General features: G+C 41.1%; 1 long non-coding RNA gene across 1 annotated transcript; it reads right to left on the minus strand.

Moving 5' to 3' along the window:
* Window positions 1–363: 363 nt before the first annotated feature.
* On the minus strand, window positions 364–2,244 carry LOC125262866. Its single transcript, XR_007183646.1, has 4 exons — window positions 1,989–2,244; window positions 1,797–1,891; window positions 1,636–1,723; window positions 364–1,549 (listed from the first exon to the last, which is right to left on the minus strand). It is a non-coding gene; the product is annotated as an uncharacterized LOC125262866 (long non-coding RNA).
* Window positions 2,245–16,803: the final 14,559 nt, after the last annotated feature.

The raw sequence follows: 16,803 nt of genomic DNA on the forward strand, positions 1-16,803 counted from the left end.
TGCAATAGACGTGAAGGACTATAATGCATTAAGAGCTTGCTCAGGTACTGGAGAGCTAAACCATTTAGTGCTTTGTAAGTAATTAGCAAGATATAAAATCTATACAGTGTTTAATAGGGAGCCAATGCAGTGTTGACAGAACTGGGCTAATATGGTCATACTTCTTGGTTCTAGTAAGAACTCTAGCTGCTGCGTTTTGGACCAGCTGTAGTTTGTTTATCAGATGAGCAGGGCAACCACCCAGTAGAGCGTTACAGTAATCTAGCCTTGAGGTCATGAATGCATGAACTAACTGTTCCGCATTTGTCATTGAGAGCATATGTCGTAGCTTAGATATATTTTTAAGATGGGAGAATGCGATTTTACAGATGCTAGAAATGTGGCTTTCAAATGAAAGATTGGTATCAAAGAGCACACCCAGGTTCCTAACTGACGACGAACAATATCAGCTATGTGTGGCCGGGGCCTAGGAGTGGCGCCGCTAAATTTCAATAAATTAATTTAATTTAAACAAAATAAAAAAAATAAATAAATAAATAAATAAAATTATAAAGTTAAGGAATACCTGACTACGCCACTTTGGGAATTTCACCCAAAGAATCTCAAAAGACCTTGCACAGGTCCCCTACCCAGTGGCAAGCAAAACGTGGAGACACAGGTATCAAACAATTTTTTTTTTTATTAGAATAGCATAAAATCAATAAAATGAAAACAACTCCCAAAAAAACTGACACAGTCTTCGATCACTCAAGATGTCATGGAGCTGCGGCCTGAATTATAGGGGAAGACTCTCCATGAATAAATGGCTCTTAATCTACACATCACACGCACCAAAATAAAGACCCCAGTGCACGCCAAAAAACCACAGCACACAATGAAGAAAGACCACCACCATCTAAAGAGGAAGTCGTCGACCCTGGTCAATAGAGGCCAGCAGCTCCTAGAAAAAAAAAAAAAAAAAAAAAAAAACTCAAACACACACACACACACACACACACAAAAAGGTTAATACAAATTGTTCTAGATCACAACTTACATGAATGTTAAACAATTCACTTTAACTCAATATCAAACACAATAAATGATAACCAAACAAAACAATTTCACAATATCAAGAAGAGTAGATAACCCAATTCAAAACTCAAATAGAAAAAAAAAAAAAACTAAATCAGACAACAAAAAAATAAATCCAACCAATTAAAAAAAAAAAATTGAATATCTCAAACTCAAAAAGTCAATACAAAAACAAATTAAGTACAAAAGATTAACAGAAACAGCAAAATAGAAGCAAAAATAGCTTATACAAAAAATAGATCAAACGGATTTAGAAAGATGAATAGTGAAACAACAACAACAACAACAACAACAAAAAAAAAAGTTTACAAAAACACAGAATAAAGACTCAACTTTCAAAAACAAAACATGAACACAAAAAACGAAATCCACTGGCGTGGGTCCAACAGCACGACAGTGACCCAACGCACACAGAGACTCAAAGTTTGACCTAGAACGAGACAGCGGTGACGCCACTGCGAGGATATTACCAACCCTGCAATATACGCAACCAAAAGGGATATAATTTACTTGCAATGATCTACAAAATAGAATAAAAAGAGAAAATAAACTGCCACTTACCAAACGAGTACTGCGGGAACTGGATGAGGCCAGAAGATTAAATACACAGCCTATATGCAACAGCCGACGCCCGTATGCAAAACATTAACTAAAACAAAAACACAAATTGCGATTCGCAGCACTTCCATGGCTGATAAACATAACAAGAATCAACCGCATACCTGGAGAAGGACAGATGCAGTCACATTCATCAGCTGAACAGGGCAGCCGCGGCAAAACGCCAAACATAGAACTGACCGTACGCACAGTCACGCTCCTAGCAACGCACAAACCAAATGCAAATGCAAGTAAACTAACACATACCAAATTAAAACCAAACAAAATGTAATACATCAAAAGCTGGATTAACCAACCTTTACCGACCCACAGTCACGTTCAGCAGGACAACAAAAGCCAAACCACTTCCGGGAAATGACGCCTACCCAGGTACATAAGCCAATGGCTTTTATAGACGATAATAATCCATGACGCAAATTAATGCCCGCCCTAGCAATTTCGGAAAGTCATGCCCATCTTACCTGTAATGCCACATATGCATTCCATTCATTTTTTCAATTGGTAAGTTTCGTCAGGGCGTGAAGAAATATAAAGCTGAGATTTATCAGCGTAACAGTGAAAACTAATATGATCGATATGACATCTCTTCGTTTACTACTACGAACCAATAACGGTCAGATAAGAACGATTTGAATCATGCCAATGCAATTCCACTAATGCTAACATAATTTTCGAGTCTATTTAAAAGAATATTGTGGTCGATAGTGTCAAAAGCAGCAATGAGATCTAGTAACACTAATAGAGAGATACAACCACGATCTGATAAGAGCAAATCATTTGTAACTCTAATGAGAGCAGTCTCAGTACTATGGTACAGTCTAAATCCTGACTGGAAATCCTCACAGATACCATTTCTTTCCAAGAAGGAACATAGTTGCGATGATACTGCCTTTTCTAGTATTTTTGACAGAAAAGGTAGATTCGAGATTGGCCTGTAATTGACTAATTTTCTATGATCAAGTTGTTGTTTTTTTTTAATAAGAGGTTGATAATAGCCAGCTTAAAAGTTTTCAGTACGTATCCTAGTGATAAAGATGAATTAATGATATTAAGAAGAGGATGTATGACCTCTGGAAGCATCTCTTTCAATAGCTTAGTCGGTATAGGGTCTAACATACATGTTGTTGATTTTGATGATTCAACAAGTTTAGACAATTCTTCCTCTTCTATAGCAGCTAATGAATGGAATTTTTCCTCAGGGATACTACAATGTACAGTCTGACGCAATATTGTTGTAGATAGTTGCATGTTTATAATTTTCTCTCTAATATTGTCAATCTTGCAAGTAAAGAAGTTCATAAAGTCATTACTGCTGTGCTGTTTGGAAGCATCAGAAGTTGAAGCTTTATTTCCCATTAATCAAATAAATTGCCACTGTATCAAATAAATACTTAGGATTGTGTTTATTTTCTTCTAAAAGATTTGAAAAATAATCAGATCTAGCAGTTTTTAAGGCCTTTCTGTACTCAATCATTCTCTTCTAGTTTTGTTTTCTTCCAGCTGTGCTCCATTTTTCTGGCTGCTCTCTTAAGGGCCAGAGTGTGCTCGTTGTACCACGGCATTGGACTAATTTGCTTAATCTTCTTTAAGCGCAAAGGAGCAACTGAGTCTAGTGTACTAGAAAAAAGAGAGTTAATAGTTTCTGTTGCAACATCGAGTTCTTCTAAACTATCTGGTATGTTAAGGCGATGAAACTGATCAGGAATATTATTTATAAAGCAATCTTTAGTGGTAGAAGTGATAGTTCTACTATATTTGTGGCAGAGAGGCGGTTTTGCAGCTTTGGCTAAATGTAGTATACACTAGATACACTAGAGACTAGATAATGGTCTGAGATGTCATTGCTCTGCTGCAGAATTTCAACGGCATCAATATCGATTCCATGTGACAATATTAGATCTAAAGTATGATTACGACAATGAGTGGGTCCTGACACATTTTGTCTAACTCCAGTAGAGTTTAGAATGTCTGTAAATGCCAATCCCAATGTGTCTTTTTCATTATCTACATGCATTTACATTTACATTTATTCATTTGGCAGACGCTTTTATCCAAAGCGACTCACAAGTGAGGAATACAACAAGCGAGTCGCCATGACGAGGCAAATAGACAAGAAGTGCTCATAATACAAGTTATAGGCAGTGCTCAGATTATCCTAAGCTACAATAGAGAGGGATTAGAGGAAGTGAAAGGATAGGAATAAAAAGTTTTTTTTTTGTTTTTTTTTAAAGATGAGGTTAAGTGCTCACGAAAGAGATGGGTTTTCAGCTGTCTTTTGAATATTGCCAGGGATTCCGCATTCCGGATGAAGGCAGGATGATCATTCCACCAGCAAGGGACAGTGAATGAGAATGTTCTGGAAAGTGATTTCGTGCCTCTCTGTGATGGTACCACAAGCCTTCGCTCCTTTAATGAGCGCAGGTTTCTGGTAGGAGTGTAGACTCGTAAGAGTGAGTGGAAGTAGGAGGGTGCTGAGCCTGTGGTTGATCTGTAAGCAAGCGTCAACGCCTTGAATTTGATGCGAGCAGCAAGTGGTAGCCAGTGAAGAGAGATGAAGAGAGGCGTGACGTGGGCTCTTTTGGGCTCGTTGAAGATGAGACGTGCTGCTGCGTTCTGAATCATTTGTAGAGGCTTGATTGTGCATGATGGCAGTCCAGCCAGAAGTGCATTGCAGTAATCAAGCCTAGAAATGACCAGAGCCTGGACCAGAAGTTGTGTTGCATGTTCTGTTAGAAAGGGCCTGATTTTCCTGATGTTGTATAGTGCAAATCTGCATGACCGAGCTGTCTTTGCAATGTGGTCTTTGAAAGTCAGTTGATCATCAAGGATTACTCCAAGATTTCTGGCCGAATTTGATGGGGTAATTGAGGATGTGCCTAGCTGGATGCTGAAATCGTGATTTAGAGTCGGATTGGCAGGGAAGATGAGAAGCTCAGTCTTAGCCAGGTTGAGCTGTAGATGATGTTCTTTCATCCATGCAGCTTGAGATTCGTGCAGGTACTGTGGGATCATCTGGTTGGAATGAAAGGAAGAGTTGTGTGTCATCAGCATAGCAATGGTAGGAGAAACCATGTGCCTGAATGATGGGACCAAGTGATGTAGTGTAAATGGAGAAGAGGAGGGGTCCAAGAACTGAACCCTGAGGAACACCCGTGGTCAGTTGATGAGCTTTGGATACCTCCCCTCTCCAGGCAACCCTGAAAGACCTTCCTGTGAGATAGGATTCAAACCAGAGAAGTGGAGTACCTGTGATGCCCAGTGATGAGAGGGTGGACAGGAGGATCTGATGATTCACCGTGTCAATGGCAGCAGAAAGATCGAGCAAAATGAGAACTGATGATTTGGAATCAGCCTTTGCAATCCGCAGGGATTCAGTGACCGACAGCAATGCAGTCTCAGTCGAGTGGCCACTCTTGAAACCAGATTGATTGACATCCAATTGGTTGCTCTGTGAGAGGAAAGATGACACCTGGTTGAAAACAACTGGTTCAAGTGTTTTTCCTATGAATGGTAGGAGAGAAACAGGTCTGTAGCTGTCTACAAGAGACGTGTTTAATGTGGGTTTCTTAAGCAGTGGGGTTACCCGAGCCTGCTTGAATGTGTTAGGGAAAGTGCCAGTGTGGAGAGATGTGTTGATGATGTGTGTCAGTGCTGGTAAAAGTGTGGGAGCGATGGCTTGTAGAAGGTGTGTGGCAATGGGATCTAGAGGGCAGGTAGTAGGATGACTGGAGAGGAGAAGTTTGGATACTTCTGTCTCAGTGAGGGGGGAGAATGAAGAGAGGAGGTGTGTGGCTGTGTGTGTGGTTGGTCTGAGTTCCTGTGTGTGTGGAGCAGAGAACTAACTGCTGATGGTAGATGTTTTGTCAGTGAAAAATGTAGCAAAATTATCAGCAGTAAGGGATGAGGTGGGTTGTGGTGGAGGGGGGCAGAGGAGAGAGTTGAATGTTTTGAAAAGAAATAGGAGGATTTAGCAGCATGAATTTCAGCAGAAAAGGATGAGAGCAGAGACTGATAGCTACATAGGTCAAATTGGTCTTTTGATTTGTGCCACTTCCTCTCTGCAGCCCTGAGTTTGGTCCGATGTTCACGAAGAACATCAGATAACCAGGGATTAGAGGGAGTGGCACGTGCAGGCCTGGATGACAGAGGACATATACTATCTAGAGAAGAAGTTAATGTGGAACTTAAAGTGTCTGTTGCTGTATTCACATCCAGAGATGAGAATTGTGAGGGTGAGGGAAGAGAGGATGATACAGTAGAGGAAAGATCAGAAGAAGAAAGAGAGCGCAGGTTTCGTCTGAAGGTAACTGGCAGCGGGGTTGGTGGTGAACAAATGGGGAGTTGAAGATTAAAAGTAATGAAAAAGTGATCAGAAAAGTGCAGAGGTTTTACCAGAATGTTGTCGGTGATGCAGTTGCGTGTGTAAATGAGATCAAGTTGGTTGCCAGATTTGTGTGTACTTGTGGTGATGAGCCGATTAAGATCGAATGAGGCTAGAAGAGAGTGGAAGTCTGAAGCATAAGGCTTCTCTAGATGAATGTTGAAATTGCCAAAAACTACAAGTGGGCTACCATCCTCTGGGAATGAGGACAGCAGCATGTCCAGTTCCTCTACAAAGGTACCCAGTTGGCCTGGGGGGCGATAAATTACTACGATATGAATTTTGACAGGAATTGAGATTGTAATAGCATGAAACTCAAATGAATTGTAGTTGCAAAGAGAGGAATGAGTCGAGTATTTCCAATTGTCAGAAATGAGAAGACCTGTGCCCCCACCCCTCCCAGATTGGCGAGGGGTATGAGAGAAAGTGAAGTTGTTAGAGAGAGCAGCAGGGGTTGCTGAGTCCTCTGGACGAATCCAGGTCTCAGTCAAGCCCAAGATATTAAGAGAAGAATTAGTAGCAAAGGCTGGAATGAAGTCAGCTTTGTTAACTGCTGACTGACAATTCCATAGACCCATAGAGACAGAGAGAGGAATATTAGTGTTAGAAGAGGAGTAAATAGACCGCAGGTTAGAAGCATTGCGCTGCCTTTTACGTGGGCTAGTGGAGCGTTGCCGAGAGACAACAGGAATGTGTTGAAAGCACATGCTGAGGAAGAAGGAAAAGTGTGAAAGGAGGGAAGAAACTTAAGTGCCTACCGGTTTCGTTGCTCGGTGGAGTCGCGCAGGTAGAGTCGCAGGTCTTTACCCGAGTCGGTCTTCACACGAGGAGGCTGAACGCTCCCGCTGACGCTTCCACGACAGCGTGCACACACAATTAATATACTGCTTGTTAACACGTGATTGAAACGAGCTAGGCCCGCCTTGCAAATCAGCACTGCAAAAGCCTAAACCCGTGAATGGCTGAAAACCGAAACTAACTAAAGCTTAAGTGCGGGCAATAACACCAATAAAGTCTAAACAAGTACAATTAAAATACAATTATAGTCGAGGTAGGAAATAGGACAAACACAGATACAAATTAAATCCTTCCTAGCAGCAAATAATAAATGAAGCAACTGACCCAGAAAAGATATTAAGCAAAACACTTACGCGCTCTTGCGTCCGTCACCACTGCCAGCTCGCTAGTCCTGCTTACTTCTGAATTACACGAGTTTAAGTATGCTTACCCTCGCCAGGCCCGCCTTGCAAATCAGCACTGCAAAAGCCTAAACCCGTGAATGGCTGAAAACCGACACTAACTAAAGCTTAAGTGCGGGCAATAACACCAATAAAGTCTGCAAACGCGGCTGTTATTCTAATCAAGTACAATTAAAATACAATTATAGTCGAGGTAGGAAATAGGACAAACACAGATACGAATTAAATCCTTCCTAGCAGCAAATAATAAACGAAGCAACTGACCCAGAACAGATATTAAGCAAAACACTTACACACTCTTGCGTCCGTCACCACTGCCAGCTCACTAGTCCTGCTCACTTCTGAATTACACGAGTTTAAGTATGCTTACCCTCGCCAGGCCCGCCTTGCAAATCAGCACTGCAAAAGCCTAAACCTGTGAATGGCTGAAAACCGAAACTAACTAAAGCTTGCATATTAAAATCACCAACAATAAGGACTTTATCCACAGCCAGTACTAACTCCGATAGAAAAATCAGCAAAATCTTTGATAAAGTCTGTATGGTGTCCTGGTGGCCTGTATACAGTAGCCAGCACAAATGTCGAATGGGATATGTCACTTACATTACATAACGTTACACAAAGCACCATCACTTCGAAGGAATTATATTTGAAAGACTTTTGAGTAATACTGAAGATATTGCTATAAATTACAGCAACACCTCCCCCTTTGCCTTTCCGATGCGGTTCGTGTTGATAATAGTAACCTTGAGGGCTAGACTCATTTAAAGTAATATAATCGTCTGGTTTTAGCTAGGTTTCTGTCAAACACAGCAAATCTAGATTATTGTCTGTAATATCATTACAATAAGTGCTTTTGAAGAAAGGGATCTAATATTCAGCAACCCAAGCTTTATCATTTGTTTATCATTATTATCTCTGTATTTTATTTGTTGAACATCAATTAACTTTTTACCCTTGAATGGGTTTGGAAGTTTTTTGTATTTACTAATTTGGGGTACAGACATAGTCTCTATGTGATAATATCTAGGTGAAAGAGTCTCTATGTGTTGGGATTTATCTGACTTCTGTGACGGGAGACAGCTAGCAGATGGTCGGTTTAGCCAGTCTGTCAGCTTCCTGTCCTGGGCCCCAGTTTTTCATGTTTCAGCTCTAAGACTATGTGCCATATTACTAGAGAGAAGAGCAGCACCATCCCAGGAGGAATGAATACCATCTCTTTTCAACAGGTCATGTCTGCCCCAAAAACTTTTCCAATTGTCTATGAACCCTATATTATTCCGCTTAGACAGCCATCCATTGAGTGATGATTGTCTGCTAAGTATCTCATCACTCCGATGAACAGGAAGAGGGCCAGAGCATATTACAGTGTCTGATATTGTACTTGTGAGTTCACACACCTCTTTAATGTTAATTTTAGTGATCTCCGACTGGTGAAGTCAAACATCTTTAGTGCCAATGTGAATAATAATCTTAGAGTATTTACGATTAACATTAGCCAGCATTTTTAAATTTGCTTTGATGTCAGGCGCTGTGGTTCCCAGCAAACATGTGACTTTGGTGGCTGGTGTCTCTATTTTCACGTGTAATAGAATCACCAATAACTAGGGCACTTTCTCAGTGGGTGTGTCACTGAGTGGGGAGAACCTGTTTGATGTTCTAATCGGAATGGAACAGCTGTGTTTTTCGTGACCAGTCTGTCTCACCCAATTGCCCTGCTACACGGGCTCTATAGCCAGAACTGAACAATGTACAGAGTTCACTAAGCTAGTCACATCCAAAACAGTATCTAAAACACCATTTTCTGTAAACCCTAGTGATGACTGTGGGCGAAAATCCCAGGAGAAAAGCAGTTTGTAAAATAATCTGACCCAGAGTCCTGCACGGGTCCTGTTTGATAAACCCGCACCCGCACCCGCAGTTATTAACAGCACACCCGATCCGATATCTGACAGAAACACTTTTAGCCCGCACCTGACCCGACCCGTTTGACATAAAAACCGCCACCTGACCCGCACCCGCATTAAATCAGGTACCTATATTATATTTTTCTCATAGCCTAACACAAGCAATAAAACCGACATTAGGTATTATATGTCGCTGCATCTAATTAAACATTGCATTAAACAACACAAGTAAAATAATAGAACAAAGAATGTTTTAGTAGGGCTATTTAACTGTAAGCTTAAAGCTATTAAATATTTTATCAGATTCACTCGGCATTTAAACGTGGTTATCTCTTCTAAAACTAAGCAGTGTTTACCTGGCCGCTGGTCCTCTTTGTAGAAACGTGAAAAATATTCTAAAAATTTTATTCAAAATGTAAATAGCCTATATTAAATACATAAAGCGAGCAAAGCGCGCTCCCTTTAGTATTCACTATAGCTTTTTCAATCAGATGCAGCGCGATTGGCTAGCTATAATGCTCAGCGCTGCAAATCCTGCTGGAATTAGAAGCCTTTAATGGTCTTCAGACAGTGAGTGAACACAAATAAGCACAGGACCATTTGAAAGCAGCTATCAAATGCACCGAATTGAGTTTGAATAGTCTTGGCTATTGGACCCGCAGTCTACCTGTGCCTACCGCGCGTCCGCAACGCACCCAACACGTAAATATTATTCCACCTGTTACATAAAATTTGGCGGGTCACCCGCCTGCGTGCAGGACTCTACTCTGACCAGGCCGTCTGGCACCAACAACTATGTTGGAAGCACATATTAAATGTTCGACTCGTCTGAGTCGGTCTTTAACAACAGCACAAACTGTGTGCATTGCCCTGAGATTATATGCGAGTGGCACTTTCCTTTACACTATTGGAGATGCGGAGAACTTGGTGAAAAGTGCTGTCTGTCCTGCCATTCACAAAGTTTACCTGGCACCATTTGAATTAAACTGTCCTGATGCAATTTGTTGAGGCTCCAGTTGATCTGCTGATGTTGTCTTGACGAGAGAGATCTAGTTGGAGTCAGAGGATCTTTGGTGAATGGAAAGACAAGGCCGAAGTAGGGCTGCACAATTTATTGTGATTAAACTGTACGCGATCTGGCAAAGGCTGTGATTATTTTATGCGCAGCTTCACAGAGCTGTATGGCTCTGTGATCAGTAGTAAATGCTTCTCCATCTGAATGCCAGAGGGTGCTCTTGCGCAGAAACTCTAAATATGCCCTGCTGCAGAAGAAGATAACACGCGTCATATCGCTGTAGCTGAATAAACAGAAGATTGATTGAAACTATTTGATTGATTAAACATGACTAATAAACTCACGACTGCCTTACCGTGCGTTCACACTGCCGCCGGTGAGAGCATCAAAGTGACAGGAAGTCATTAATTTTCAACGTGAGCCGGCGGCGAGCTCCGGTGCGTCTTGGACGGTGAGAGCGTCGAGGAGAGTTGAAGTCGGGTCAACTTTATGGTAATGAGCAACTTGTCATTTACTTTGACCCTCCCGCATTGTTGGCAGGGCAGCCAAGGCGAATTTTGATGGTCTCGCCAGCGGCGGTGTGAACACACGGTTATTCTGTGTAAGAAGCCACATCATCTCACCGAAGGATGCTCAACTGTTGTTATTAAGTGAGTTTGGAGTAAAAACATGTTATTAAATGTTGTCTTTTGTTGGATATAAATGCTAACAAATGCTTCTCATGTCTGGAAAGATGTTTGACGTATATTGCTTTTTCAAATGTACATTATAAGTGATTCAAACTCGCAGTGCTTTCAGATGGATTAGCATTTGGAGCCATACTTCAATGACAAGCTTCACATAAAAAAATTTAAAAAAAAAATCACAGCCTTTGCAGTTTCATAATCGCACTAAGAAACTTGTTTAATCGATAATCGCGTTTAAGTTCAATGTTATTTTTCGTATCATGCGATAAATCGTGCAGCCCTAGGCCGAAGCCTGGCACAAACTTAAGGGTCTTTTAGTTCAGTATCATCTTCAAATCAGAATTTCCCAGAAAGTGGAAAACTTGCATGATCTTGTGAACAGTGATCTTTGAAAGTGTGAAGATGTCACCCTCTGGAGATGTGTGAGCCAAAAAGAAGCTGTTTTTTGTTTTTTTGAGGGAAACTTTACAATCCTTTGAAAAGGATACTTGCATATGTAATTTGTTTGGGTGTTTAAGAGAAGACTGCGTTTGTATGAAACAAGAGAGGGTCCACTAAATGACATAATTAAATAACTGTACACAAAATATTGATTTGACTGAGTTTTAATATTTTATTATCTCACCAAATGCAAAACTTCAACAAAGAAAACCCTTTCCTAGTAAGCATATAGCGCTGCTGACTTAAGTAACCTGGATGAGGAGAGAGAGCAAGCGCATATCCTGGCAGCGGCAGGTCGCAGCGCCACTTCCGGTGGCATCGGCAGCTGCCACGGATTTCTTCTGGCAGCTGCCACCAACTCTGGCAGCTACCAGAAAAAATCCGTGGCAGCTGCCTGAAGAAATCCGGTGCAGCACCGCAGTAAAGATAGTTTGCGGTTTGATATTCAGATTTCTTTTGGCTATAAATACGCAGTGCGCTGTCATAGACATGCAAATAATACCGAATATCGTTCTCCATGATTTGTGAATTAAGGTGACGCTGTCCTTTGGGCCGAAATCAGGGTTTTTTCGTAGCGACTCTTAATTTTATAATGGCTATAGCTCCAAATGTTGGACACTTAGAGGAATGAAACTGGTGTCATCTTCACCAGCTTGATCTGTGAATTTTTTCACAGCAAAGCTCTTGTCCGTAAACCCCTTGGTAAGTCCGCCAGTAAGGAATGTGAAATTAAAGCGTTCTTCATGTTTAACGTCTATTACCAATGAACAAGCAGACTGCTGGAATAAAATAACACTGTTTTAGGTCGAGCTCGATTTGTGAAAACTTTCACAATAGCATTTTATCTCGTGGTCGTGTTTCTCTTTGCTCTGCCCCCCGTTTTTTGTATAATATGATAAATAAATATATATATATATATATATATATATATATATATATATATATATATATATATATATTATATAAATGACCTTGTACAGATAATGTACATCACTATTCTCATCTGTGAAAACTTTCACAGTTCAGTACGGGTCAGCTGACCCATCCCAGGGTCACTAGCATCACTTTTCTGATCTGTGAAAACTTTCACAGTTCAGTACGGGTCAGCTGACCCTTCCCTGGGCCATGTACATCACTATTCTGATCTGTGAAAACTTTCACAGTTCAGTACGGGTCAGCTGACCCATCCAAGGGTCACTAGCATCACTTTTCTGATCTGTGAAAACTTTCACAGTTCAGTACGGGTCAGCTGACCCTTCCCTGGGCCATGTACATCACTATTCTGATCTGTGAAAACTTTCACAGTTCAGTACGGGTCAGCTGACCCATCCAAGGGTCACTAGCATCACTTTTCTGATCTGTGAAAACTTTCACAGTTCAGTACGGGTCAGCTGACCCATCCCTGGGTCACTAGCATCACTTTTCTGATCTGTGAAAACTTTCACAGTTCAGTACTGGTCAGCTGACCCATCCCAGGGTCACTAGCATCGCTTTTCTGATCTGTGAAAATTTTCACAGTTCAGTACGGGTCAGCTGACCCATCCCTAGGTCACTAGCATCGCTTTTCTGATCTGTGAAAACTTTCTCAGTTCAGTACGGGTCAGCTGACCCATCCAAGGGTCACTAGAATCACTTTTCTGATCTGTGAAAACTTTCACAGTTCAGTACGGGTCAGCTGACCCATCCCAGGGTCACTAGCATCACTTTTCTGATCTGTGAAAACTTTCACAGTTCAGTACGGGTCAGCTGACCCTTCCCTGGGCCATGTACATCACTATTCTGATCTGTGAAAACTTTCACAGTTCAGTACGGGTCAGCTGACCCATCCAAGGGTCACTAGCATCACTTTTCTGATCTGTGAAAACTTTCACAGTTCAGTACTGGTCAGCTGACCCTTCCCTGGGCCATGTACATCGCTATTCTGATCTGTGAAAACTTTCACAGTTCAGTACGGGTCAGCTGACCCATCCCTGGGTCACTAGCATCACTTTTCTGATCTGTGAAAACTTTCACAGTTCAGTACGGGTCAGCTGACCCATCCCAGGGTCACTAGCATCACTTTTCTGATCTGTGAAAATTTTCACAGTTCAGTATGGGTCAGCTGACCCGTACTGTACTGTGAAAGTTTTCACAGATCAGAAAAGTGATGCTAGTGACCCAGGGATGGGTCAGCTGACCCGTACTGAACTGTGAAAGTTTTCACAGATCAGAATAGTGATGTACATGACCCAGGGAAGGGTCAGCTGACCCGTACTGAACTGTGAAAGTTTTCACAGATCAGAAAAGTGATGCTAGTGACCCTGGGATGGGTCAGCTGACCCGTACTGAACTGTGAAAGTTTTCACAGATCAGAATAGCGATGTTAGTGACCCAGGGAAGGGTCAGCTGACCCATACTGAACTGTGAAAGTTTTCACAGACCAGAAAAGTTATGTACATGACCCAGGGAAGGGTCAGCTGCCCAAAACTCAACTGTGAAAGTTTTCACAGATCAGAATAGTGATGTTAGTGACCCAGGGAAGGGTCAGCTGACCCATACTGAACTGTGAAAGTTTTCACAGACCAGAAAAGTGATGTACATGACCCAGGGAAGGGTCAGCTGCCCAAAACTCAACTGTGAAAGTTTTCACAGATCAGAATAGTGATGTACATTATCTGTACAAGGTCATTTATATATATATATATATATATATATATATATATATATCATATTATACAAAAAACGGGGGGCAGAGCAAAGAGAAACACGACCACGAGATAAAATGCTATTGTGAAAGTTTTCACAAATCGAGCTCGACCTAAAACAATGTTATTTTATTCCAGCAGTCTGCGTGTTCATTGGTAATAGACGTTAAACATGAAGAACGCCTTTATTTCACATTCCTTACTGGCGGACTTACCAAGGGGTTTACGGACAAGAGCTTTGCTGTGAAAAAATTCACAGATCAAGCTGGTGAAGATGACACCAGTTTCATTCCTCTAAGTGTCCAACATTTGGAGATATAGCCATTATAAAATTAAGAGTCGCTACGAAAAAAAAAACTGATTTCGGCCCAAAGGACAGCGTCACCTTAATTCACAAATCATGGAGAACGATATTCGGTATTATTTGCATGTCTATGACAGCGCACTGCGTATTTATAGCCAAAAGAAATCTGAATATCAAACCGCAAACTATCTTTACTGCGGTCGTGGAAGCTGCCACCAACTCTGGCAGCTGCCAGAAAAAATCCGTGGCAGCTGCCACCAACTCTGCGGATTTCTTCAGGCAGCTGCCACGGTCTTTCTAGGAGTTTCACGATGTTGCTGCTGTTTGTATCTATAAAACAGCGTATGAGTATTGGAGGGCTTTAGTTTTGGAATTCAGTAGCACACAATGTCAGGCTTTGAGGTGTACTATCAGTGTACTATCGGTGTAGCCTACTTTCAGGTGAAATTGAGCTGTGAAATATTTTTTTTAGTTATTTTTATTCATTCATACAGATTGACTGACTGAATAAATGAATGAATGTGAAATCACCTTCAGTTCGTTCACAGACAGTCTTACCGTAATAGCAAGTGTATGCGCGGACCGCGAAATATACACAAATCCGCCACGAACTCTATGGGCGCCGCCATCTTGCCTGCTGCCATTACTGCGTGCCTGCGAAGTGTGACGGTGTGACACTTGCCGGTGCCCTCTAATGACATTTCAATTATTAAAGCGCATCCTGCTCATTAAAGAAAATGTCTGGTGAAAGGGAACATGGGTAGATGATGTCAGGCAGTGGCCAAAACTTACCGATAAAGGTAATTTATTGACAACATAATGTAATAATGTAAAAATGTAATGTAATGTAATTAAGAAGTGATGACAACAATAAAACCGAACGCTGTCATTACTAGCTGTGTTGCTAATATGTTCACAAGCTTCACAGTTTCAAATAATTATTAGGCCATCCTTAAAAATATTCTTGTTTGCCATAACCCGACCGACCCTGTCAATTTAGGACCGACCCAATTAATTTTTTTTTACTCTTCAAACAGCTAATACAAATGCAATAAAATGTGAGACACACGCAATTGACGCTTTTCACACGCTCTCACGCCACACATCCATTTTCTCACGCACAGAAAAATCGCGAAGTAAAGAGGACACAGAGACCGACAGACTAGACAGAACAGGTTACTTATGATAGAAAAAAATCTCAGCTCTCAGATTCTGTCAATTTTATTACGAAATTCAAACAATAAATACCGTTTTGGTGCTTGTAAATGTGACATGCTAGAAATACAGATTAAAAAATATTACAACATCAAACGACGTATAATGTTATGTTCTTGTAAACATGTTTTTCAAAATGGATTTATGTATTCACACCAAGCGGCAACCTCCCCCCTTTCTCTCGTGAAGCCAATACGGAAGTAACTTAAACTGCGATTCATCGACTGGCCGCTAGGGACAGGCTCCAAAAGAGAGCAGAATCTCATAGAGTCCCATGTTAAATTGGCCAAGTTTATAGCAGAAAAAAAACATGTTTACAAGTTGGTTCAAATTGTGGTTTTGGTCTATACTGCTATTTTTGCCCTTCATGACAACTCTGAGGGGGGTGAATTTTTTTATAACTTATCCGTTTAAATTATATTAAGCCTTAAAGTTCTGCATAATTAAGGGCGTGGTCACTTGAGTGACAGGTATATTGCGCTGCTGTCTGTGAGCCGTCATGTTACCTCAGCTGCCGCTGAATTTGGCATCTCAGCCGTATTTGTGTTCGATTATTTTATACAATTATAAAATATGGCTTGCTGCATAATATTCGAGACTGATGTGTGTCTGTGTAGATGTGCATGCATGCGGAAGAAACAGAACACATGTTGTTGGATCGTGGCATTGGCTGAAAGTTTTGGTTGTGAGATTTACTGCAATGACAATGGCGGGAGGATATCAAAATCCGACAGCACTGCTTGGATATTATAACTAAAACTGCTGCACTATTTTGAAAAAAATATACTTTGGACACAGGCTCATTTGTTTGTTAGATACGATCGCTGCTCAGATTGCATCCTTTCTTGAAGAACGATGACAGAGAGCAGATCATTCAGAAGAAATGTGACATGTTTTTTTGTTTTGCAATGGACACTCATATTTTACCCAAGTGCCACGGATTGGATTCATCTCGCGATCTCTATTTCATTATAAAGGTATGAAGTCCCATTTGATTTTCCATGTTGTTATTTGCACAACCGACAATACTGGTGTTGGAGCATCTATATCTTAAAAAACACCGTAGATTGACAGTAAACCTTTAGAACGTTCTGATGATAAAACTTATCTTCATTAATATTTTAGATCGTATCTTAGATAGATACATAGCTCATTTGCTGCTAACATGGTAGCGTCGAGCTAGGCAGGCGTGGTTTCAGCAACCAGTCATATCAGCTCAAACCACCTCCCCGCCTCTTTGCCCATTTTCAGTTATCCGGGAGTGACGTGCTGTGACGCG

The sequence above is a fragment of the Megalobrama amblycephala genome, linkage group LG2 (genome assembly GCF_018812025.1).
Source record: "Megalobrama amblycephala isolate DHTTF-2021 linkage group LG2, ASM1881202v1, whole genome shotgun sequence".
NCBI lineage: Eukaryota > Metazoa > Chordata > Actinopteri > Cypriniformes > Xenocyprididae > Megalobrama > Megalobrama amblycephala.